The sequence below is a fragment of the Symsagittifera roscoffensis genome, chromosome 4 (genome assembly GCF_963678635.1).
Source record: "Symsagittifera roscoffensis chromosome 4, txSymRosc1.1, whole genome shotgun sequence".
Lineage (NCBI taxonomy): Eukaryota > Metazoa > Xenacoelomorpha > Acoela > Convolutidae > Symsagittifera > Symsagittifera roscoffensis.
Genome location: NC_087065.1, coordinates 22,059,668 through 22,083,654, shown reverse-complemented (window position 1 = coordinate 22,083,654; position 23,987 = coordinate 22,059,668). Strand labels below are relative to the sequence as shown.

General features: G+C 45.2%; 1 protein-coding gene across 6 annotated transcripts in view; it reads right to left on the bottom strand.

The window, feature by feature from the left end:
• Positions 1 to 17,344, bottom strand: part of LOC134844416 (UBX domain-containing protein 1-like) — a 583,758-nt gene extending 566,414 nt beyond the window's left edge. For 5 of the 6 annotated variants that reach the window (XR_010162682.1, XM_063861083.1, XM_063861084.1 and 2 more), the window contains exon 1: positions 17,321 to 17,336. The gene's annotated coding sequence lies outside the window, so the exon portion shown is untranslated. Of the gene's footprint in view, positions 1 to 17,320 lie in introns of all 6 variants that reach the window. The other variant, XM_063861080.1, reaches the window with a different exon arrangement.
• Positions 17,345 to 23,987: the final 6,643 nt, after the last annotated feature.

The following is a 23,987-nucleotide window of genomic DNA, read 5'->3' as shown; positions in this document are numbered from 1 at the left end:
GACGCCACTAGTAGAAAACGGGGCATCATTAGAAAAAGCCTTGAACAACATAGTGGGCAGTATAGGAGAACAAAATGAACAGATGTCCATGAGAATGAGTGAACTAGAGAGAGCAGTCCACATTGAAAGAGAAAGTCTGCGGGAAGAAATAAACCGCAATAGAAAAGAAGTTGGTAGGAGCGAAAAAACGCTTGAAGGAAAGAACGGACAAGCACATAGCGAGGAACTTGTCGCGAATGACAAATAAGCGGAACAGAGAGAGTTACGCTTAAGAGACGACATGGAGAAGTTAAGAATTCAGCAAGAGCAGTCTCTTGGGACTCTTGACACAAAGATAGATGCGATGATGGAGAGGCGAACTCAGGCTATCATGAATAGGTTGGACGGGCTACTAGGCAGCAGGAGTGGACCAAAAGAAGAGGAACCGAATTCGGGGGGTCCCAGCAGGGAACCGAAGGTGAACTTCAATGACCATCAAAAGAGGAGGACATATGGATCCACTAGAGGTAGGGGCAGTTCATCAGGCTACGCCACAAGGGATAATAGAACATGGGGCCCAAACAGTAGAGCAAGTTCAACAGGGAACAGACAGACCTCAAACGAACGACCGACACAAAGCACACATGCGACTGGGAGAGGTGATTCCGGTAACAGGAGACATGCGAGCCCAGGGAGGAGTCATGTGGGCCAAGCGGGAAACACTCACGGCGATTCGGATTGCAGGGATGCACCGCATACAGAGCCTTTGACAAGGTGTGAGGACACTCAGGCGGGACACTCAAGGGGTGCTACGGCAATGGCAACAGCCTTTGAACCCCTAAACAGGTCTTTGGAGACATTCCTGACGAGGTTATCTAAAACCAATGAACGCAGTGAGAAGTCCAGAAGAGTCTCTTAGAAACCAAGATGCTATAAAGACGAATCTGATGGCTGTATTGTTACCTGGATAGAGGTAATTAAACTGCATTTCGAGGAAGAGGATTTGTCGGAAAGACAAGAATGCAGTGCGCTCACCAGTAACATGGAAGGGACATCCCTGAACTGTGTCACGGCCAAGAAGGCAACGAGAAGATGAAACGATAGACAAGTTCCTAGACGACTTGGAAATGCTGAAGAGACGCAGCCAACTGGATGAGTCAAACAGAAGGATGAACCTGGCAGTAGCCTCGAAATTCATCGATGATGTGAAGAATGATGAACTTCGAACAATGCTAGCAACGCATTACACACCACTATCAACCAATGCGCCAACACCAGAGGAGTTGCGGCTCAAGTCAAAAGAATATCTTTTGATGAAACCTCCTTCGAGATCTGGATATTATAAGAACAATTATGGCAATTTTAACAACGGACCAGCAAACCAAGGGAACAGCTGGTACAAACTGAGGGATGATATGGACAAGAGACGCTCTTGTGCCAATTGCAGTTCAACGGACCATCATGTGTCAGCATGCCCAACTTACAAACAGGGCATGAAAGCAATAGGCTTTAGCCTCGAGGTCGAAGATGAGTCAGAGGTCGATCATGAAAATTTCATGAGGGGAGTAATTGCAAAAGTCGGCCCGAGGTGTTTCTTTTGCAACTTGGAAGGTCATTTTAAATCGGATGTCCGCAATTCTGGGATGCTGTAGCAGACGTCAAGCATCCAAGGCATGGGGAAGCTTTATCAGGAGCGAAAGCCAGCAAGGCTCGCCTATTGAGTGAAGCGGAGGCGCGCAGAAAAGACAAACCGCAAGAGCTGGTGACGAAGAAAAGCAAGCGGTAATTGAAGAGACAAGCGAACCGGAACCAGTGACTGCGGACGATGGTTTCAAAATTGATTATAGGGCAGCCGCGAGGGATGCTCTAAATAGAGTGCAGCAGGAACTGGTGACAAAAGAGATCGAACAAAAAGTGCAACTCGATTTGGAAAATGAGAAACTACAGGAGAAACTGAATAGCTTCGAGGCGACAGAAGTCGAAGAGACAAAAGCACCAAGTAGTTTGAGCATGAAACTTAATGTGATCTCCGGTCAGAGGTTTGGCATGGTGCCGCAAGGAAGCAAAATACAGTCAATAATATCGGTAGCAGGACACCAGGTAATCAGAAATCTGAGTGAACCATCGGAGTTCACTTTGATGCATTTGGACATATATGCAGATTATCTGAGGCAGGTGGAGCCACGCACTGAGTCAAGAGCTGTTCGAGCACTACTAACAACGGTCGGCCCTCGCATAAAGAAGCTTCATAGACGCTACGTGGAAGTCTATGGGCCTTATCAAGTGATGCTGAACGTGGATGGAATCAGTATCTACACTAGGACTTATGTGACAACAGATAGTGACCAAGTAAGGCAGATCTATTTGGGTGAGGAGGAACTCAAAGTCCGCAGGATAGGCCATGACCCCATGATGGAACAAGACGCAGTACACATTGGGTACGAAGCAGATGTGACTGCACATCTGCTCGACACCAACGGAAAGAAAATCGGAGTCACAGGGCTTCTGGACACAGGAGCGGTAGTGAGTGTGATGCCGATAAAAACTTGGAAAAGAATGGGCTTCATGAGGAAAGATCTAAATCCAACGAATCTGCGACTGGCTGCCGCCAATCGAGGACCGATTTACGTAGCCGTAAGAACACCAATAACGGTTCTCCACATGGGAGGACGGGATCTTTGGATGAGCTTCCTGGTGGTAGAGAATCTGGACGACGCCGACCAATTCATCTTGGGCAGAGATTTTGTCAGGAATTTTGACGTGATGATAGACTTGAACAACGGTCTAATACGGATTAGAAACCCGGACGGAAAGTATGTTAAGAGACCAATTAATAGGATAATAACAGACGAAAACAAGGTACTAATTTTTTTAGACAGAAAAGTAAAACTAAGGCCAGGGCACGCTATGGTAGCAATTTTTAGAATGAGAAATATAATTCGTTAAGTGATAGTAAACAGGTTTGTTTGGTACCGAATCCAAATAGTCAAAGCTCAGTGATTTTAGGCCGGAGCTTCTCGGTAACGCGAAACGGACTGTGTGTCAGTGTGTTATTGAACACACTGGACACCACGGTTTCAATCCAGCGTGAAAAGAAGCTTTGCCGATGAGGACCGACTATGAAGAGACACAAAACTTGAAGAAATTTAGTGTGAAAGACTGTCCTTATCATGCCAATAAAGAGAAAATTTTAAAAAGAATTAATGAATTAAAATCTATTCATAAACTTTTTTCAATGAAATCCGACACGGACGACGGCTTATCGAGCTGCTCGAATTTTCCGGAACGCCCCTCGTCATATGAATTAGAGTCTGAGAAACCGGTTTTGCCAGAGATAGAACACTTAAAAGGGAAAATAGGCGAGGGAGATTTCGAGCTACTACGATGGGTTTTAAATCGGAACGCAGATGTTTTTTCAAGACATAAGGCGGATATAGGTTGCTGTAATTTCGTCGAACACGAAATTGAACTTGAGAAGGCGCCGTTCCTCATAGGGAAGGCGCAAGACAAATGACGCCACATAAATCGGAAGCGTGCCGAGCGGAAATAGAAATGTTGCTCGAATACGACATGATAGAACCCTCAAAATTGCCATGGGCTTGCGAGGTAGTAATGGCAAAAAAGAAAGGGGGCAGCTTAGCTTTTTTTGCGACTTTCGCTACTTGAACGCGGTAACGACAAAAAATGCGTACCCGATACCGCGAATAGACGAGAGCCTCTCTAAACTTGGTGATGCCAAGTTCTTCACCACATTGGACTTGGCTTCTGCCTTCTGGCAGGTCCCGCTGCGGAAGAAGGATAGAGAAAAGACCGGATTCGCGTGTGAGTTGGTGTTGTACCAGTGGAAGAGGATGCCCTTCGGCTTGTGCAACGCAACGGCCACTTTTCAAAGACTGATGGCTGAGGCTTTGACCAGAGTGACAAAGAAGTTCGGGAATCTTGTGATGTGTTACGTGGATGACGTAGTCATAGCAACACCGACCCTGGAAGACCACATTGATCGGCTCGATGAGGTCTTTGGATGCATGAAAAGAGCAGGCTTGAAGTGCAAACCATCAAAAGGTGAGATCCTTAGGGGTTCAATCAAATACCTGGGAAGAATGGTGGACAGTCATTGTGTGAGGCCGGACCCGGAAGCAGTAGAAGTTGTGTTGACAAGGAAGGCTCCCAGGACGGACACACAGCTCCTGAGCTTCCTAGGGTTTGCCAACTACTACCGTGAGTTCACAAAAGGATATGAAGACAAGGTGTATCCGATGCAGAAGCTGATGCGCAACAAAGGGAAAAAGTTCGAAAGGAACGATGAAGCACAAGTTGCCTTCGAGAATACAAAGCGGGAACTGTGCGAAGCGCCAGTGCTAGGTATGCCTACAGAAAAGGGCATGTATGTTCTTGACACAGACGCATCGGTAGTAGCCATCTCAGGAATATTGCATCAGGAGCAAGAATGGAATGGAAGAACGGTTCTCCGTCCCATTGCATATTGCAGCAAGGTCTTGAGTGACACTGAGATGAAATATGGTGCACCAAACGCAGAAATGTTTGCAGTAGTCACATTTGTGGAAAAATACCGCGCATACTTGGGGAGCGCTCCCTTTAAATTACGCGTAGACAACAGAGCGTTATCCTGGTTAAAGACCTACTCGATGGTTCAGAGTTATATTGGTAGATGGGTAGTAAGATTGGATGGCTATCACATGATAATCGAGCACAGGATGCGTGATAAACACCAGAATGCTGACAACCTCAGCAAGAAAACTGAGTTCTATGAAAGATTGGAACAGAAGCAAGCCAATCAGGCAGAAATAAAGGAAGGATTCTCGTTTCTGGACAAAGAAACTTATGAAGCGCTTCCCATAACGAGATGGTTGGACAAGTCTGGACATCCAATTCCAGGACATCCTGAATTACCTGTAGAGAAAGCAGCCGAGATAAAGATCCTATCCAAGGAAGACCCAGTACCCTTGGATCTGTTGCTGCGCTCAAACCTGGCCCAACAGGAACTCTCTCGCATGAACATAAACAGCCTCTCATTATTGGATCAAACGGTGCAGGTCACATCGCAAGTGATGCGGATGCTGGGTGGATTGTTAGAAAAAGAAGTTACCAGAGATGACCCCGAGTGGGCAGCAGCAGTGGCATCACTGACAGTCAGGGAGAAGGTGAAGATCATGCCGTCCAGACGACAACACGAGAGGGATTAAAGGACAATAGTTCAGCAACTAGTATCCTCAATACCACACGAGGTTTTAACCAGTACTTCGTACGGACGGAAAGAACAGGGGAGCAATACGCGACGCAAAACCGTTATCTTTGTAGACCAGGATAAAGAAGGTGAAAAGTTAGAACGAAACCTGGTGCAAGATTGTTTGTCCGGGGAGACGAACGATGAGAAGAGCCAGCGAGTTCAAGATCAGCACCCGGGACAAGGAAGTTTGTCCGGGGATTCTGATGTAGATGAGGAAATTCCTGATGGGAAGCAGGACCTGGAGAACAAAGTTTTGTCCGGGGAGTTCAGATGGATGAGAAGAAAGCACAGAACTGACCCAGGAGATGGTGCAGACTCCGTCGCAGACTCTTCAACAGATGACAACTCCCGAAACTCAAGAATTGACACCTACTCAGACAGGAACTCGAGCTCAGGATCGGAACTGACGGAATTAGCGATCCACACACTACTAGTGGACACTCGAGCAAGGGATCTGGATAGAGAGGTATACCAGGACCCTGATAGTGATCGCTACCTCATACCAGGTGAAAGAGTCTTTGATAACGCAGCAGATGATCTGGAGACAATAGCGGTATCGAAACGTTCGATGAGTCTGTTGCCGCAAAAAGAGGTAGTCAGGACTGATCTTCAGCCATTCGAACAGGAAACACAGCCATTGGCAAAGATCTGGTGCGTTAAGATGGAAGAGGATACGCATCGGCCTAATGAGCTGAATAGTCAGATGAGGGTCATGAAGACGGTCTTGAAGGCGAGATACAGACTCTCGGATCTTCTAAGAGCGCAGAGAAATGACCGCATGACAAGCAATCTGAAAAGGTGGATCGAGAATGGTTCTCCGGACAAAGGAGACCTCGAGGAAGACAGTTACCGTATCCTGAGACAGTATTTCATGCAGAAGGAGGGAAAGTTATACTTGAACAAGGACGGGATTGTGGCTTGCAAGAGAAGAAATGAAGACAAAGTCCTATACAAGTATAACGCGATAGTGTTGCCGCAACTCTATCAGACAGAACTCTTGTTCAGGTCGCATGATCAGATGGGCCATCAGGGGATCGACAAAGTGTATAAGAGGATCCTGAAGCGCTTTGAGTGGCCTGGAATGAAAAAGGCATGCGAGAAGTGGGTAACAGCATGTCTGCCATGCCAACAGGTCAAGGATCCAAGGATATTGCGATTTCCCTTGCAATCGATCGAGTCGTCTGAATTCAACGAGGTGGTGCAAATAGATCACCAAAAGATATGCATGACAGAAAGTGGTTATAATCAGGTCTTGGTCATGATAGATCACTTCACGAAGTATGCAGAGGCCGTGCCCTGCATAACTGCCTCGGCGGAAGAGACGTGCATCCACCTGATCAATAGGTGGATAGCGAGACACGGTTGTCCGATGACGTTTCAATCGGATAACGGAACAGCTTTCGTAGGAGAACTCACGAATGAGCTAATGAGACGCTCACAAGTTGCTCAAGCTCACTCCACGACATACCATCCACAGACAAATGGCTTAGTGGAAAGGCAGAATCGAACGTTAGTGTCGATGCTGAGGGTATATTGTTCCAGGTACATGACCGATTGGGACAGATATCTTCCACAGGTGATGGGAGCTTACAGTGGCACACAATATTCCACCACCGGAGTTAGCCCACGAGAAGTCTTTGCCCTTGACTTTCTTCTACCCAGAGTATGAGGGGAAGAAGACGTCACCACAGGTCTATGTAAGGGATGTAAATAGACGTCAGCAAGAGTTGAACGACTTGTGTAGACGAAATACTCAGCAAGCACAGGCAAGGCAGAGGAAAAAATTTGACAAGAAAGCAGCTGGCGCAAAAGCTTATTCGGTGGGAGACTACGTATGGGTATTTCAGAACGTTATACCACCAAAAGGAACGAAAAAGCTCCTAAAAAGTGGAGAGGACCCTTCATGATTACGGAGGTGCACCAGGAGGGACGCTTTTATAGACTGAGTACTGGCCGAGCCGCTCATTACGAAAACATTAAGACCCACAATCCATCGACAGAAGACTGGTGTATACCTGCAGACATGGAAGAAGGGGATTATCTAATGATGAACCCTGCTTGTGAGGTCAATGAGAAGGGCACCAGGGAAAAGAACGATGGAAATGAGGTCATAGATGAAGGAACAAGTACACCACTGGACCTAGACCCAAATGACGTGATTGAAGCAGACGATGAAACTTTACCCTACGCAGAAGAGGACTGGCAAGACCCTGAACAAAGGGAGGTTCCTAAGAACTTGGAACCGGATCTTCCGTACACGATACAGACTCGTCAGAATGACAGAACAAGATCCAAGAACAAATATAACCCTTACGGCGACAATTTTGTGGTGGACAGGATAGACCTAAAGAACATAGGGGAAAAAGTAGTGGGTCCAGAAGAAAAAACTGTGTCACAGGACATTGACATAGTCGATGATCACGACGATGAGTGGGTCGATGACCGGTCGAAACCCGAGGTAGAATTCGACGACGAGCAACAGCAGTCATATGAACAAGACTTGACGAATCTGCGTGTCTTGGAATGGCTGAACGAAATGACTTCGGACCCAAAGGAGACCAGTGTCACGATTCAAGATGTAGATCGTGAAAGCATGAAATACATGAAAAAAGGAACGAGAAGATCCTTCCTGGGCTGCCCAGGAGGGGCGACTACTCGTTCCAGCTTCCAATCTCGATTTAATACCCGGTATGCGATCGACGGGGACGTCGATGGATATTTTTGTCCGGGGAGTGGGGGTAGGACTTACCCACACTGAAAATTTAATAATATAAAAATTAAGAATAGCAAGAGAGACAGGAGATTTAGAAGCAGAAACATAAGAAGAACCAAAGAAACCTGACACAGGGAGGGTAGTTGAGTCATATTTTAACTTACCAAATGAATATTCAAGTAGCATAATACTAACAGACAGCGATTTCATACTCACAAATAGAACATGTGCAACAGCAATCACAGCAGACATGAGTTTTAAGACAGCGTTAGCAGCAGATTTTAAGAGAGAATATAAAAACATAGAGTTCCTTTGGAAGCAAAGACCAGGAATAGGGGGCGTAGCAGCCTTGCCTCCGGCGGCGTCACAGATACCGGGAAAATACCTATGTTTCTTAGTGACACGGGCGACGGAGAAGCGGCACGTAGACCCGGAAAACCTAGTCTTGTCCTTGACGAGATTGAGAGACTTCCTCGTAGAAAGGGATGTGAAGGAGCTTTCGCTTCCAGTGTACGACCCGAACAGAGGACGACTGCATCCTCGAGAACTGTACGCGCTCATACACGTAATCTTCTCTGATACTAATATACAAGGATACTTACATAAGAAATATTACTTAAGTATAGGCTGAGTTAAGGTGACATGCAAGAGGGTGTCAGACTAAAGTAGGTAATGTGTGTTATGTTATGTTATGTGTTATGTTATTAAGGTCCTGGGTAAGAAGGAGTTAGTGACCACGAACAAGTGAATAACAATCTTAGGAATAGATCCAAAGTTTGGACTGTCCAATCTTAGGTCGAATTCCAAAATTTTAGATTGATGTTAATAAATTTTAGGATCAAAATCGTTTTATCTGACTGTTTTAAATAAATTTTAACGAGAATTAAGGTGAAACTGACAAGTGTGATAATCGTGACCTCTTTTCTAGATCCTGATTGATAATTTAATTGCTCACTTGAGTCAAACCTTTGAATCAAATCGACTCAAACCTGAAAAGAGAATGGATAATTTCAACTTGGATGAATTGATGGACCTGGCAGAGGCATATGTAGGACCGATGGTAGATGCGATCTATCGTCGGCTAATGGATCGAGACTTCGCTCTGGAGGACCCAGAGGTAGTCATGTTGCTGACCGCTCTGATAAACATCTTGGGGCATGACAACCGTGGGGACCGCTCCACGGAAGTCCTATTCATGGCAGCATACGGAGAAAGGGGAGTACTAGACCGCCCAAGCATGAGAGTGATGAGGTGGAGAAACGGGGCTCTCTCAGGGAGTGACTTGGCGAATGAGCCTGGATTGGGAAGTTCTAGGACTTATCAACCAGGTGAAATGCCTCTGCCCTCCAAGCCCAAGCCTGGGCTGACGAGAATGCATCACAAAATGAACAGCGAGGCTGCCTCGTCTGGTTCACGACTGAGAGCAGCTGTGCCACCAAAGAGGGCGAAATCAGAACAAGGGAATCAAACAAACCGAACCATGCAAGATCTAGATGGGATGAAAGACGAGCTGGAAAAGACCAGAAAGGAGCTGGATGAGATGACTAAGACCATGCTCAGTACGGAGGAAGACAAAGACATGCGGAAGAGATTGTTCGAAGACTGCAACAAAAAGCAGGGCGAAGAAATTGAGCGCTTGAGGCAGGATTACAAAGAGCGGATGGCGTCGACAACAGCCGTGAAGAGGGTGATACCTGCAAGGGGTGTTCCTCGTGGGCAGTCCCCGATGGAGCTCTTGACGCCTCGAGAGATGAGTCAGACAACGGAAACAAGACCCCCGACGACAACAGGTCGAGTGACAATCCCGGACCCGAGTGACACCTTGGGTGACCCAGTCGTGGAACAAACGGTGAGGAAGCTGATAGAGACAGCTGGACGACTAGTCGCCAACAAGAATGTGCCAGGTTCCGGGGTGACTGCACCCCATGGAACGATCGACGATACGGGCAGAGTACGACTCTCCCAAAGCGTGATGACCAGACAGGGAGTTAGCGACACAACGCCACCAATGGGGAGCTCTAAGGTCCCAGAGAGGAGGATACGAAAGATGCCGGCGAAGAAAGTGTCACGTGTAATAGATGTACAGAAGAACAATCAGTTGAAATATAACTTCACAGGAGTTCCAGAGGCGGATTCGAGAGCTTGCTTCAATCGAGCGACCTGGAACCCGGCAGTGAACTTGCAGCAACCACCGCTAGGGACATCACATCTGATACTGGGAGATCGCTTAGTCAGAGTACTCTCGAACTTGAGGACCTCTTGGGTCACCACAGTGATGGCCTTCGGAGGCGCGACCATAGCCCAGTTATTTCGGATGGTGGAGTTGATGAACCCAGTGAGAATCTCTAATGTAATGACCCTAGTTGGGACGAACAACATCTCGAGAAGCTCGGATGAGGAGGAAGCACTGATGGTGTGCTTGCTTACTACTCTCTGACAGAAGTTCAACTGCGCGGTACTGATCGTTTGCACTGTGCCAATGAATGCAAGGAGTTTGACTGCAATAGGGAGAAGGCACAACGAAGTAGTAGTCAGGTGAAATAACATCCTAAGGAATCTCGCAAGTCGGAATGCCGGAAGGATGATACTCATGGACATCGAACATGAGTTGAGAGCTATGGATCAGGCCAGACTGACTACGGACGGCATCCACTTCGATAATATTGAAGGACAGGCTTGGTTGAACAGAGTCTTCCAAGAGCGATTGGATGAGTTGGAAGTAGAACTCTTTGACACAGGAGTGCTAAAGGAGGAGGGAGCATTGAGCGAACCTGTGATTACCACCTTTGTGCCTCCTAGCCTAGAAACACGCTTGGGGACGGTCCCGGCCGTGATGAACTATAGACAGCAGAGCTCTAGCGAGCCAGGTCAAAGAACAGACGTTCAAGATCGGTTGGGAGACGCGCCAATGAGGAGGACCATTAATCCTAGGAGAAGACTAGGGCCTGTCAACCCGATGGAGGAGACAGCCAGCACCTCTAGATCGGACACGAGGTCGGAGACGACAAGGACCAGTCGAGAGGAAAGACGCCCTAACAGGAGCTCTCTAATGTGGTCGAGGCTAATACCTTCTCCATGGCACATATACAAGGATGACCTGATGAAACTGAACCTTCAGACGGTGAGCTTCGCAGCGGATACCATGAGGATGCTGAACGGAGCAAGGTTATTGGTCAGCGGATTGTACTCGATAACAGGAGTGGACTGGTTGATAGCGGCTGGCATAAGCTTCAGCTCTACAACTGCCTTGAGGTTTGCTGACCTAGAGGGACTGCCCTCCAATAACACAATGGGACCAGTGAACACCCGACCGTTACAAGACGTAAGACTGAATCACGATGAGGGGAATCGAGAAGAGAGACCTGGAAGATTTCTGATAACGAGGGCGCCGATTGGACAACATGTGAAGATGTTCAGGCAGCTGAAGACACCCCCAGGTCATGTGAAAGAAAGAGTATACCCAAAACAAGTGAATCAGGAAGGTGATGCCCAAAGATACGGCGAATTGAAAGCGATAAAGAAAGATGAGACCATCTTCGCCGCGTACGACAAAGCAGAATTGCGGAAGGTCAAGATTATGATAGTAGCGAATTCAGAGTTCGTACACACTTCCAAGTCTCTGTATTGGCCGGACGTCATAATGTTGGCAGCGGTCGATCTGGACCTACTGCAATCCGTGTCAATGGCTATCGGAGTACAAAGACAGACGGAGATGAACCCAACCACGATCTGTTTGCTGGCATCAATGACCATCTACACAGTAGAGGTTTCCTGAGCAGACTCAGAGAGCCTACAACGGCAGAAAATGCTGTATGGCCAGCAATAAAAGACATCCTCGAGTCAATGGGTGAAGTGGTGGATGCGATGAACGAGGGGTACTTCACCAAGATGACACCGAGAGCAGTGTTCGCGCTGTCTCCGGAGTATGCACATCTCCCGGGTGGACTGAAATTCGTGTATGCGATCGTGGCTTTGCTTTCGGAAGGGAAATATGATGTAATCATATCGGCCCCAAATCGCATGATAGACATGGAAAACCTGAGACGACTCAGGGCTGAGCTACCTGCGGTGTGGTCGGATATCTCAAACGCATTGAGAGGATTCAAGGACCATGCGCTACACATGCTGGTGCTGGACGAGGTGCTGGGGTTGGAACTGTCCAACTTCAGTCGACAGCTCAAACTGAAACCGGGAATAGGCGACGACCATCGAGTGATCGTAGCGATGTCGAACGACTTATGGTTCCGAGGAATGGAAGCAGCAGGAGAAAGAGAGAGAAGGAAAAATTCCCAGGAGACTAGAGCTCACCTGGAGGCGATGGTTTTGAGAACCAAACCAGAGGCTAATCAGTGGCTACATCTAATTCCTTGAGTAGCGGCATTGGGTGCGGATGCTTTTGAGCAAGGCCCAGTAATGATCAAGAAGATCCATGCCTACTTGTTAAAGGAGGTGAACCTGGCGGAGAATGCTGAAGAAAATACAGCCGGATTCGTAAACAGAGTGTGCCAAGTTACCCTGAAAACTTTCTGGTCTGAGAAGGTGAAGGGAGAAGAGGGCTTCCAACGGACTGATAGCATGCTGGAAGGGCTGGGAGCCGGATGGACCGCGTCCTTCTTGGCAAAATTCCACCCGAAACTCTCTCATTACTTGATAAAGGAATTCCTCCAAGCAGTAGTGGAAGTGTCGATTGTGGAACTACTAGCCTTGTTCGTGACGTTTGGAGCAGAGAGCTTCGTGAAGGGACTTGTGATACTGCTCACCGAAGAAATCCAGAACTTGCAGTTAGATGGGCTTCTAACATTGATTGCGATTACCCATGGAAACTTGGGAGGACTAATGAAACTGACACGTTAACCAGAACAGATGAGGGAGAATGTGAAGAAGTTTGATGTGAAGAAAGCCACGGATTCGTGGAAAAAGATAAGAGATCTGAGACATACTCTTATCCAGTACCTCCTGCATCAGAATCGCTTTGGAACAGGAGAGGATGAGACGATTCAGAGGGAGGAAGACGTGAGACTACATGTTGGGGGCATGCCCCTACTAACTGATCTAAGCTTGGCTATGAGGACCGATCCCTTAGCGTTGATCAGAGGAGCCACAGAGTTTGTGACAGTGATTTATGGACCAGCAGTCACGTTTGCGTTCCCTGATGTCAAGGTGGAAGCATACAGGAGGTCGGTGCTGCACCTGAACCTCATATCAGCAGTGGACGGTAGTGCGCTGAACTGGTGTGAGCAGCAAGTATTGCGGGAGCTCATGAGCGAAGATCTGTTATTTGCGAAAATATCAGAGCCAGAAATGACAGTCATCAACTTTGACGATCACTTCCGTGATCGCATGGGAGAAGTAGAGAGAAGGCACACCGAGGTATTTCCGAAGCTCTGGATTCTAAGACCCTATGATAAGACGAATGGTGAAATGACCAGAGTTCCTCGTCTCACTGCAGCATATCACAAGGTGAGAGAATAGACGAAAGATTGGGGTGATTACGAAAAGCTGCCAGAGGAAATCCCTGAATTCACTTTGATAAGAAGGATGTTGCTCGGAGCAGTCTCCGTAGTACAAACTCCTAGACTAAGAGCGTTTGAAACCAATGAAAGGAGGATAGGGAAATTCGTGGAAACAATGGATCCATACTTTGTGGGGAGGAATGCCGCCGTGCTACAGTACACGCGATTTGCCTACACGGATCAAGCGACGAGAGTGCGAATAAGCAAAGCCGCGACTCCGAAGTCTGGAGCGTTTGACACGTAATGGGTGGAATTAAACCTAGCGCCCATGAGAATGAGAGGCAGAGCCGAATTACCTGATGCCTCTCTGATTTTGAACAGTGTGAAGCAGGAATTAACAGTGGGAGGAACGTTGCGGACGAGAACCTTCCTGGCACCCTTCGGCTGTGAGGAAATCAAAGTGGTTCATGGAGAAGAGGAAGATAAATCAGCCGGCATACTGATCATACCAAAATTTCCGGAATGGGCCGAGACTGAAAAGCAAGGACCCTCAAGCTCGAAAAAGATACATCAGAAGGAGATGATGGGCAAGGAGGAAGCCGTCGAACGGAGAAACCCATGCAACAAGGTACCGATCAAGCAGATAGGGAAGACGACAAGGCATCGACAGGAGGAATATCCAGCCTGGATTTCAATTTCCTCAGTGACTTTGAGAATAATGCGGATACGTTGGAAGCGGCTGAGCCAGCAGACGAAGGCACTTCGACACTTGAACCTCCGTCGGCCTTTATGGAAATGAAACGCAATTTGCCGGAGAGCAGCTCTCCGGGCAATTCAAAAGATAACGAACAAAGACTCCTCATGGAATCACCGAGGAGAAGAGGAATAGAAGGCGCTGCCAGAGTACCTTTCTTGGGAACGTTGCCCGAAGAAGAATGGGAAGTACATCACCGAGACCATGAAAATAGGACGGGATGTAGATTGGACAGAGTGGCGTTCATGGAAGAAGTCTGGACAGTAGTTCAGAGCTACGGGACCCAGTCCATTTTGAAAGTTTGAAAGACCGACCATTGATGCGGGAAGTCCTTGACAAACTTGATGAGTGTGAAGGGAGAATGAGTGAGTTGTTGATTGACTCAGCCACTGACGAAAGTGAAGTGAACTCTCTCATCAAGATGACACCGCAGGGAATAAAGGAGAGGTGGTGTATCTGTCAAGAACCAGGAAAGGAACGATGCGATCGAAACTGGCGATTGATAAGATCAACGAGATGAAGATGAAATTAGGCAGCAAAGTGATACCGAGGAGAGCAGGAAAGACGAAGGTGGATTCGGAGATGCCAATCCGGAAGGGTCCCAACTTTGCCAATCCAGAGGGGTCTTATTTTTGCCAACCCGGAAGGGTCACAGTTTTGCCAATCCGGAAGGGTCCCAATTTTGCCCATCCGGAGGGGTCTTATTTTTGCCAATCCAGGAGGGTCACAATTTTGCCAATCCAAAGGGGTCCTATTTTGCCAATCCGGAAGGGTCCCAATTTTGCCAATCCGGAGGGGTCCTATTTTACCAATCCGGAAGGGTTCAAATTTTGCCAGTCCGGAAGGGTCCCAATTTTGCCAATCCGGAAGGGTCCCAATTTTGCCAATCCGGAGGGGTCCTATTTTTGCCAATCCGAAAGGGTCCCAAATTCACCAATCCGGAGGGGTTCTAATTTTGCCGATCCGGAAGGTTCCCAGTTTTGCCAATCCGGAAGAATCCCAACTTTGCCAATCCGGAGGGGTACCATTTTGTCAAAACTTAAATAAACAAAAGAATAGTGAAAGGTATTAGGTTATTAAGAGTCAGGCTGGGAACCAGTGACTGCACTGGTAACTTGCCTTTTATAAAAGACCAGACAAAAAGAAAACAGGTCTAAACTCGGATATTCGCGACACTAAGTGTAAGCTGAACAAGAGTTTGTAACTAATTTGTGTGGATTGAAATCCAAAACAATTTTGGGAAAAAAGATTGCCCTGAGGATTTTAGTAGGTCTAGCTCGGGCAATCCGAAGGCAGATAGGTAACACAGGACTCGATGGGTGCAATAGACGCCCAATTGAGAAAATTACTACCTTCATGTTTTGTCTATTTGGTGCAGCACCGAACAGTAACAGTTCTTTCTTTAGAAACCAATTCGACTATTACATTGCGACTGACTAAAGTACAAAACACATACGTTTTTCATTGAAAATATTCTTATTTTTCTTCATTTTTGGTTTTAAATCAATAATATCTGTCATTGATTGGGTAGTGAGAACACTATTTTTTAAAAAAAATTGATATCATCAGACTGTGCTAGCTTCATATCTTACAACTAATAATCGACTATTGTGAATAAATTGTATACACGCTGTACTGTGATAACATGCAAGGATTCGTGGTCACTTTTTAAGTGAAACTTTTGGAATTTATTGTGTGTTATTATAATCAGTAGTCAAACAATAAGGACACTAGCAATCGAATTGAGTGTATAGGCAGTAAGAAGTGAAAAATTGAAAATGAATCTAGACAAGTCAAGGATACCTAAATTCAGTGATAGCTCCAGGAAATTCATACCAGAGAAACAGAGAAAAGCAGTGAACGACCCTTTTGTGGAAAGGATCACACGAACCCGGACCGACAAAGGAAAGAAATTTTTAAGCAGAATGGTTGAAACCAGGAGTCATAAGTCCTCAGAAGGACAAAGGGCAATGTTAGAAGTAGAGGTCTATCCAGACACTGCCATGGATGAGAACTTGGAGGGACATGGACCGGAAGGAAGAGGAAACAGACGATTGGCGAGTGAATCTACTCCGGTAGAACAAGGCCGAGATTTTACCACTTCCACCGGGAACCTAGACCGAGAAGAGATGTCGGAACATTCCGACATCTTTACTGCAAATATGGCGACTACAAGACCACCCACAGACAACACCATAAAGCTTGGCGTGACGGAGAAACCGGCAACGTCCTCATCGTTTTCAGAAAGAGTGAAGAACACTTTCGGAAACTTCTTTCCATTTACCATGTGAACGGGTACAGGCAATGAAGCAGAAACCCAGGAAGATGAAGAGGATGATGGCGTGCAAGATGACTTTGGATCTCAAATCAGCCTCAATAGTTCGACTCAGGAGAATGACGCATACACCGATAGAGAGACTGACACCATGGACCAATTTGGTGTAGTGAGGCCAATAAGCAAGACCACAAACGGATCAGGCCAGTCAGGAGATTTTGTGAACATGACGAATTCGGAAATGCGAACTGGGAAGAATAGAAACACAGGGCTATGTAACGCACCTGCGGATCCAGAAGTGGATCATGAAAAGACGTCGAGGCAGAGAATCAAGACCCGAGTCTCGACCAGCACCAAGCTACCTGGGACCGACAGGGTGACACCGCCACTTGTGACGCCATTAGTGGATAACGGAGCATCAATTGAAGAAGCCTTGACCAACACAGTGGGCAGCATAGGAGAACAGAGTGAACAGATGTCCTTAAAAACGAGTGAACTAGAAAGGGCAGTCCACGTCGAGAGAGAAAATCTGCGGGAAGAGCTCAACCGCAACAGACAAGAATCTTGCCTGGAATCGCGGCATCAATCTGAAACACAAACAACTGGGGCGAGAAAGGAAGCTCTTTGGGATGATTTATGAATACTTTCACTTAGGGTTTAAAATTGCTGAGGCAAGGGCGATGAAAAAAAAGAAAGAAAAAAAGAAAGGAGTGGTACAACCTGACGTCGATTTGGAGGTCGATTCACAAGTTCACTCCTTCTTGCGTCTAGTTACGCCAGGGAAACTCACTCGCCTACGACTGTGACGGCGAGATTTGGTAAGATAACCAGAAGAGGAAAGCCCAGCGCGCATATGATATGAAAACACACAAGCGGTAAATTTGAACAAAGAAAGACTATTTAATAAGTTTATCACAACAATCGTATAGGGTCCCTGTTTTTACGTTCGTAAAATTTCAGACCCTTCCGGATTGGCGTTCAGGGACCCAAGTTGGCAAAAAATGACCCTTGGCAAAATGCATGGCAAAATTCGATTATGACATGCATATTTCGAAGTCATTCTGGTCAAATGGCAGAATGTTTTTCACCGTCTCTACCAAATCTAATTCAATGTGATCTGTTGAAAATCGTGTCGCAGAGTCAGTGACTGTTTAATGACAAGCGGTCACAGACTCCAAATCAGGTACAAATTTATACGCAGAATCATGAACTCATAGCTGGGTCTCAGTTTCCCCAGACGACGAGGTCACTCCTAGAAAAAAGGGGTAAAACCTTAAAATTCATATAATTTTGTTCAGTAGAGTTTTAGTATAACCATCGGAAATGAGAGGTTAGTTTTGGATAACAGTCGAAAAGATTGACAAAAAAGTTAAAAATCAATAACTTGACTATTCCGAGGGCCATTACTTTATGTGCAAAAAAATTCGGTCATAGCCACTTCTACAGGAAAGTTTTTCGAAAAGATTCAATTATTTACCAAACACTCAAATTTGAGAGTAGAAGTTTTCGAGAAAACGAAAAAAATCAAATTATGGGTCAAATATTATGTGTCAGTCGGTCATATTTGGAAGTTTGACCTTGAGCAACGTTTAGTCTTGATTTTGGGGTTAAACAGAATTTTTTTTTAAAAATAGAGTAAGGGGCTTGTCATGCTCATGTTTTTTGCGATAACTGAAAGTACGAGAAAATAAGATCAGAAGATTCCATCTACAATCGCGGGAAAGTAGCCCAAAAAATAGAAGCGTGAAATTGCTATTGTAACATTCGCCCGGAAGTACATATCGACGGAAATAAAGCTAGGTTCTAAAAGGACTGGCTAGCGTCTAAACACAGCTTTACACGCTTTTCACCGTCTCTGCCAAAGCCAGTTCAATGTCAAGTTCTCGTAACATCGGGTCGACGCAATCATTTGAACTTAAAGGCTATCGGCCAAGCCGCTCAAATCAACCAAGTTACATGCAAAATAGTGAGCTCATGGCTGGGTCTCAGTATCCCGAGACCACTAGGTCACTCCTAAAAACAGGGCTACTACTTGATTAAAATATTACTATAAAATATTTCTACCTACTCTTTATATTTTTTTAAATATTACGATTGTTTTTGTTCAGTAGATAAAAATCATCATCTCCATCGAAAATTGATCAACCCTTTCCCCCCAACTCCTAGCTTCTCATGATCTGAAAACGAATTTGGTATTAATTAAATTCAACTCAAGACATTCCGGGAAGCTGAAAGTTTTTAAAATAGCGAGTTACAGTTCTCTCCCGAGACCCTTCCGGATTCTGGAATCCGGAGAAATAACGCTCTTATTTCTTCTCGGAAGAGTGGAAAAATCGTCCCAACACCCTTCCTTGTTCTCGTGAACTGCTCAGTAAAGATTTGTGACATTCGACCAGAATGTACGAAAATGCAGTTTCGCAGTCAAATTTTTATCGATTAGAAAAAAGAACATCTAACAGGGAAGGTTGATGGTTTTAATGAATTAGCGACGTTAACTGATTGATTGGACAAATCGGGAAGGGTTAGTTTTAACTGACATGCTTATTTTTAAAATTTCGATTTAGACATGAACGTTACGTAACCTTTTATTATTTCGCACACACTGAAACGGCGAAAACACAACAACAATAGTCGCAGTGGAAACAACAACGAGAAAAACGACAACAAATTGAAATTGTAATTGGAGATTGTCAGGAACCATTCCGAGTTGTAACGATTGTGCTGCTCTGTAGCGACCCTTCACCGAATTGTGAATTTCCGAATTAAGCAACTAATTTCGGGTATTGAACAAACCCGGAGGGGTATAATGATACTAGTATTACTACTTATACAGCCTATATTATTACTCCTATACCGTTTTCATGGAAAAAGACAGTAAGCAGACCGGTTTTTAGGGTCAAAATAGCGTTATTTTGATACCCCTACAAATCGCGATTTTTGGAATACAGATTTTTTTTGAAACGGAAAAAAGCGCAAAATTAGTGTGTTACATCGTAACTGTACTAGTTTAATAGGTAGAACCGGTTGAGTTCAGTTCAGAAATGGTTGGAACTAATTGGGTACCAAAAACTGAATTTTCTTGATTTTTGAAAAACTAAACGCTACAAAATAAGAGAATTTTTGAAATTTTTGAGTTAGGACAGTAAAAATTGTTGTTTGCACAACGTTCGCTAGTGAATCGACAGCTTTTAAAACCCGTTTGCCGATAACCTTCCGGGTTACAGTGAAATCGAACTTTACGTGTTTGATTTAGTGGATTCATCAATCCGGAAGGGTCTATAGCATTGTTTTTGGCGAATTTTTTCAGCTGGAACATTTTATATCGGGTTTTTTTGCATTGAACTGGAAGAGTATAGCCCTTCTGAGCTTAGATCGAAAACTGTAGGGTCGAAAAGAATAGAATTGCGAAGAAAAGTTAACCTATTTTTCGCGATAACCTATTAAAAGAGATTTTATTTTGATTTCAGAAAAAAGACGTTTTGGTTAATAACTTTGGAACAACTGGAGAAATCCAGTTGATCTTAGTACCATTAGATTAAAAATTAGGTGAGCGTACTCATAGAAACATCAATTATTCAAAAAAATTAAGCGTGAAAATTTTTTAAGATTGTTTTTAGCAAACTCACTAATTTGGGAAGGTAGACCCTTCATATTTTATAAATTTTTTTGGAAAGCCCTCACACCCCTACCAAAAGGTAGTAACGGTTGAGTAAGGCAATTTTACGTTGATCTAGATGAAAACGGAAGGCTAAGGAAACCAGAAAACCCTAGTCGAGTCGAAACTAGGCTCTTAACAGTTAAGGTGAATTGTCAAGTAAGAGGCTTAGCATCGATCTGGAAGGGTCTAGGTACGGAAAATACACCCTTCCTAGTTAGTTCCAACAGCATATTAGCATCGGAGAGCGTATCCGGAAGGGCATCAGATAAAATTTTTAAAAGTCTCTGAAAAGCTATTTTTACAAACCCGGAGGGGTCCCAATCCGGAAGGGTCTCAATTTTGCCAATCCGGAAGAGTTCTACTTTTGCCAATCTGGAGGGGTCTTATTTTTGCCAACCCGGAAGGGTCACAATTTTGCCAATCCGGAAGGGTCCCAATTTTGCCAATCCGGAGGGGTCTTATTTTTGCCAATCCAGGAGGGTCACAATTTTGCCAATCCGGAGGGGTCCTATTTTGCCAATCCGGAAAGGTCCCAAATTCACCAATCCGGAGGGGTCCTAATTTTGCCAATCCGGAAGAGTACCAATTTTGCCAATCCGGAGGGGTACCCTTTTGTCAAGACTTAAATAAACAAAAGAATAGTGAAAGGTATTAGGTTATTAAGAGTCAGGCTGGGAACCAGTGACTGCACTGGTAACTTGCTTTTTATAAAAGACCAGACAAAAAGAAAACAGGTCTAAACTCGGATATTCCCGACACTAAGTCTAAACTGAACAAGAGTTTGTAACTGATTTGTGTGGATTGAAATCCAAAACAATTTTGGGGAAAAAGATTGCCTGAGGATTTTAGTAGGTCTAGCTCGGGCAATCCGAAGGCAGATAGGTAACACAGGACTCGATTGGTGCAATAGACGCCCAATTGAGAAAATTTCTACCTTCATGTTTTGTCTGTTTGGTGCAGCACCAAACAGGAACAACTCTTTCTTTAGAAACAAACTCGACTATCTCATTGCGACTCACTAAAGTACAAAACACATACGTTTTTCCTTGAAAATATTCTTATTTTTCGTCATTTTGGTTTTAAATCAATAATATCTGTCATTGATTGGGTAGTGAAAACACTATATTTTAAAAATATTGATATCATCAGACTGTGCTAGCTTCATATCTTACAACTAATAATCGATTATTGTGAATAATTTGTATACACGCTGAGCTGTGATAACATGCAAGGATTCGTGGTCACTTTTTAAGTGAAACTTTTGGAATTTATTGTGTTGTGTTATTATAATCGGTAGTCAAACAATAAGGACACTAGCAATCGAATTGAGTGTATAGGCAGTAAGAAGTGAAAAATTGAAAATGAGTCTAGACAAGTCAAGGATACCTAAATTCAGTGATAGCTCCAGGAAGTTCATACCAGAGAAACAGAGAAAAGCAGTGAACGACCCTTTTGTGGAAAAGATCACACGAACCCGGACCGACAAAAGAAAGAAATTTTTAAGCAGAATGGTTGAAACCAGGAGTCAAAAGTCCTCAGAAGGACAAAAGGCAATGTTGGAAGTAGAGGTCCATCCGGACCCTGCCATGGATGAGAACCGGGAGGGACATGGACCGGAAGGAAGAGGAAACAGAAGATTGGCGAGTGAATCTACTCCGGTAGAACAAGGCCGAGATTTTACCACTTCCACCGGGACCCTTGACCGAGAAAAGATGTCGGAACTGTCCGACATCTCTACTGCAAATGTGGCGACTACAAGATCACCCACAGACAACACCATAATGCTTGGCGTGGTGGAGAAACCGGAAACGTCCTCATCGTTTTCAGAAAGAGTGAAGGACACTTTCGGAAACTTCTTTCCATTTACCATGTGAACGGGTACATGCGATGAAGCAGAAACCCAGGAAGATAAGAGGACGATGACGTGCAAGATGACTTTAGATCTCAAATTAGCCTCAATAGTTCGACTCAGGAGAATGACATACACCGATAGAGAGACTGGCACCATGGACCAATTTGGTGTAGTGAGGACAAAAAGCAAGACCACAAACGGATTAAGCCAGTCAGGAGACTTTGTGAACATGACGAATTCGGAAATGCGAACTGGGAAGAATAGAAACACAGGGCTATGTAACGCACCTGCGGATCCAGAAGTGGATCATGAAAAGACGTCGAGGCAGAGAATCTGGACCCGAGTCTCGACCAGCACCAATTACCTGGGACCGACAGGGTGACACCGCCACTTGTGACGCCATTTGTGGATAACGGGGCATCAATTGAAGAAACCTTGACCAGCATAATGGGCAGCATAGGAGAACAGAGTGAACAGATGTCCTTAAGAACGAATGAACTAGAAAGGGCAGTCCACGTCAAGAGAGAAAATCTGCGGGAAGAGCTCAACCACAACAGACAAGAAGTTAGTAGAAGGCAAAAAAACTCTTGAAGGATAGAACGGATGAACATTTGGCTAAGAACTTGTCGCGAATGACGAGGGAAGCTGAGCAGAGAGAGTTACGATTGAGAGACGACATGGAGAACTGAGAATTCAACAAGAGCAGACTTTTGGGACTCTTGACACGAAAATAGATGCGAAGATGGCAAGGCGAACTCAGGCTATCATGGATAGGTTGGATGGGCTACTATGCAATAGGAGTGGCTCAAAAAATGGGGAATCGAACTCGGGGGAACCCAGCAGGGAGCCGAGAGTGAACTTGAATGAACAACCGAATAGGAGAAGGACATATGGATCCACTAGAGGAAGGGGCAGTTCATCAAGCTATGTCACAGGGGACAATAGAACACGGGGTCCAAACATCAGAGTAAGTTCAACTGGCAACAAACCGACCTCAAACGAACGACCGACGCAAGATACACATGCGACTGGGAGATGTGATTCCAGGAACAGGAGTCATGCAAATCAGGGAAGAAATAATCCCAGCAATTCGGACAGGAGGGAAAATCCAGAGCCCTTGTCAGGGGGCAATGATACTCAGGCGGGGCATTCAAGAGACGCTACATCAATGGCCACAGCCTTTGAACCTCTTTGGAAACATTCCTATCGAGGTTATCTAGAACCAATGAACGTAGAGGACTTGTCGTCAGAAAGACAAGAATGCACAGCTCTTACCAGCAACTTGGATGCGACAGCACTAAACTGTGTGATGGCCAAAGAGCAACACCAGTGGGATACTACTGAGAAAATTTTTGAAATCTTGTTGAATCGTTTTGACTCAGGGGTGCAAGGACACCAGCAATGATGCGCTTCGAGAAACGGAGACAACGTGAAGACGAGACGATAGACAAGTTTCTAGACGATTTGGAGATGCTAAGAAGGCGTAGCCTACCAGATGAGTCAAACAGAAGGATGAACCTGGCAGTAGCCTCAAAATTTGTCGCTAGTATGAAAATGATGAGCTTCGAAAAATGTTAGCGACACATTACACACCACTCTCAACCAATGCCCCAACACCAGAGGAGTTGGGACTCAAGTCAAAAGAATATCTTTTGCTGAAACCTCCATCGAGATCTGGATATTACAACAAACAATTATGGCAATTTTAACAACGGACCAGCAAACCAGGGAAACAACTGGTACAGAACAAGGGACGATATGGACAAGAGACGCTCTTGTGCAAATTGCAGTTCGACGGACCATCATGTGTCAGCATGCCCAACCTAAAAACATGGCATGAAAGCAATAGGCTTAAGCCTCGAGGATAAAGTTGCGTCAGACGGTGATCATGAAGATTTCATGAGAGGAGTAATTGCGAAAATCGGCCCAAGGTGTTTCTTCTGTAACTTGGAAGGTCATTTTAAATCGGATTGTCCACATTTCTGGGATGCTGTGGCAGACATCAAGCATCCAAAGCATGAGAAAGCTTTATCGGGTGTGAAAGCCTGCAAGGCT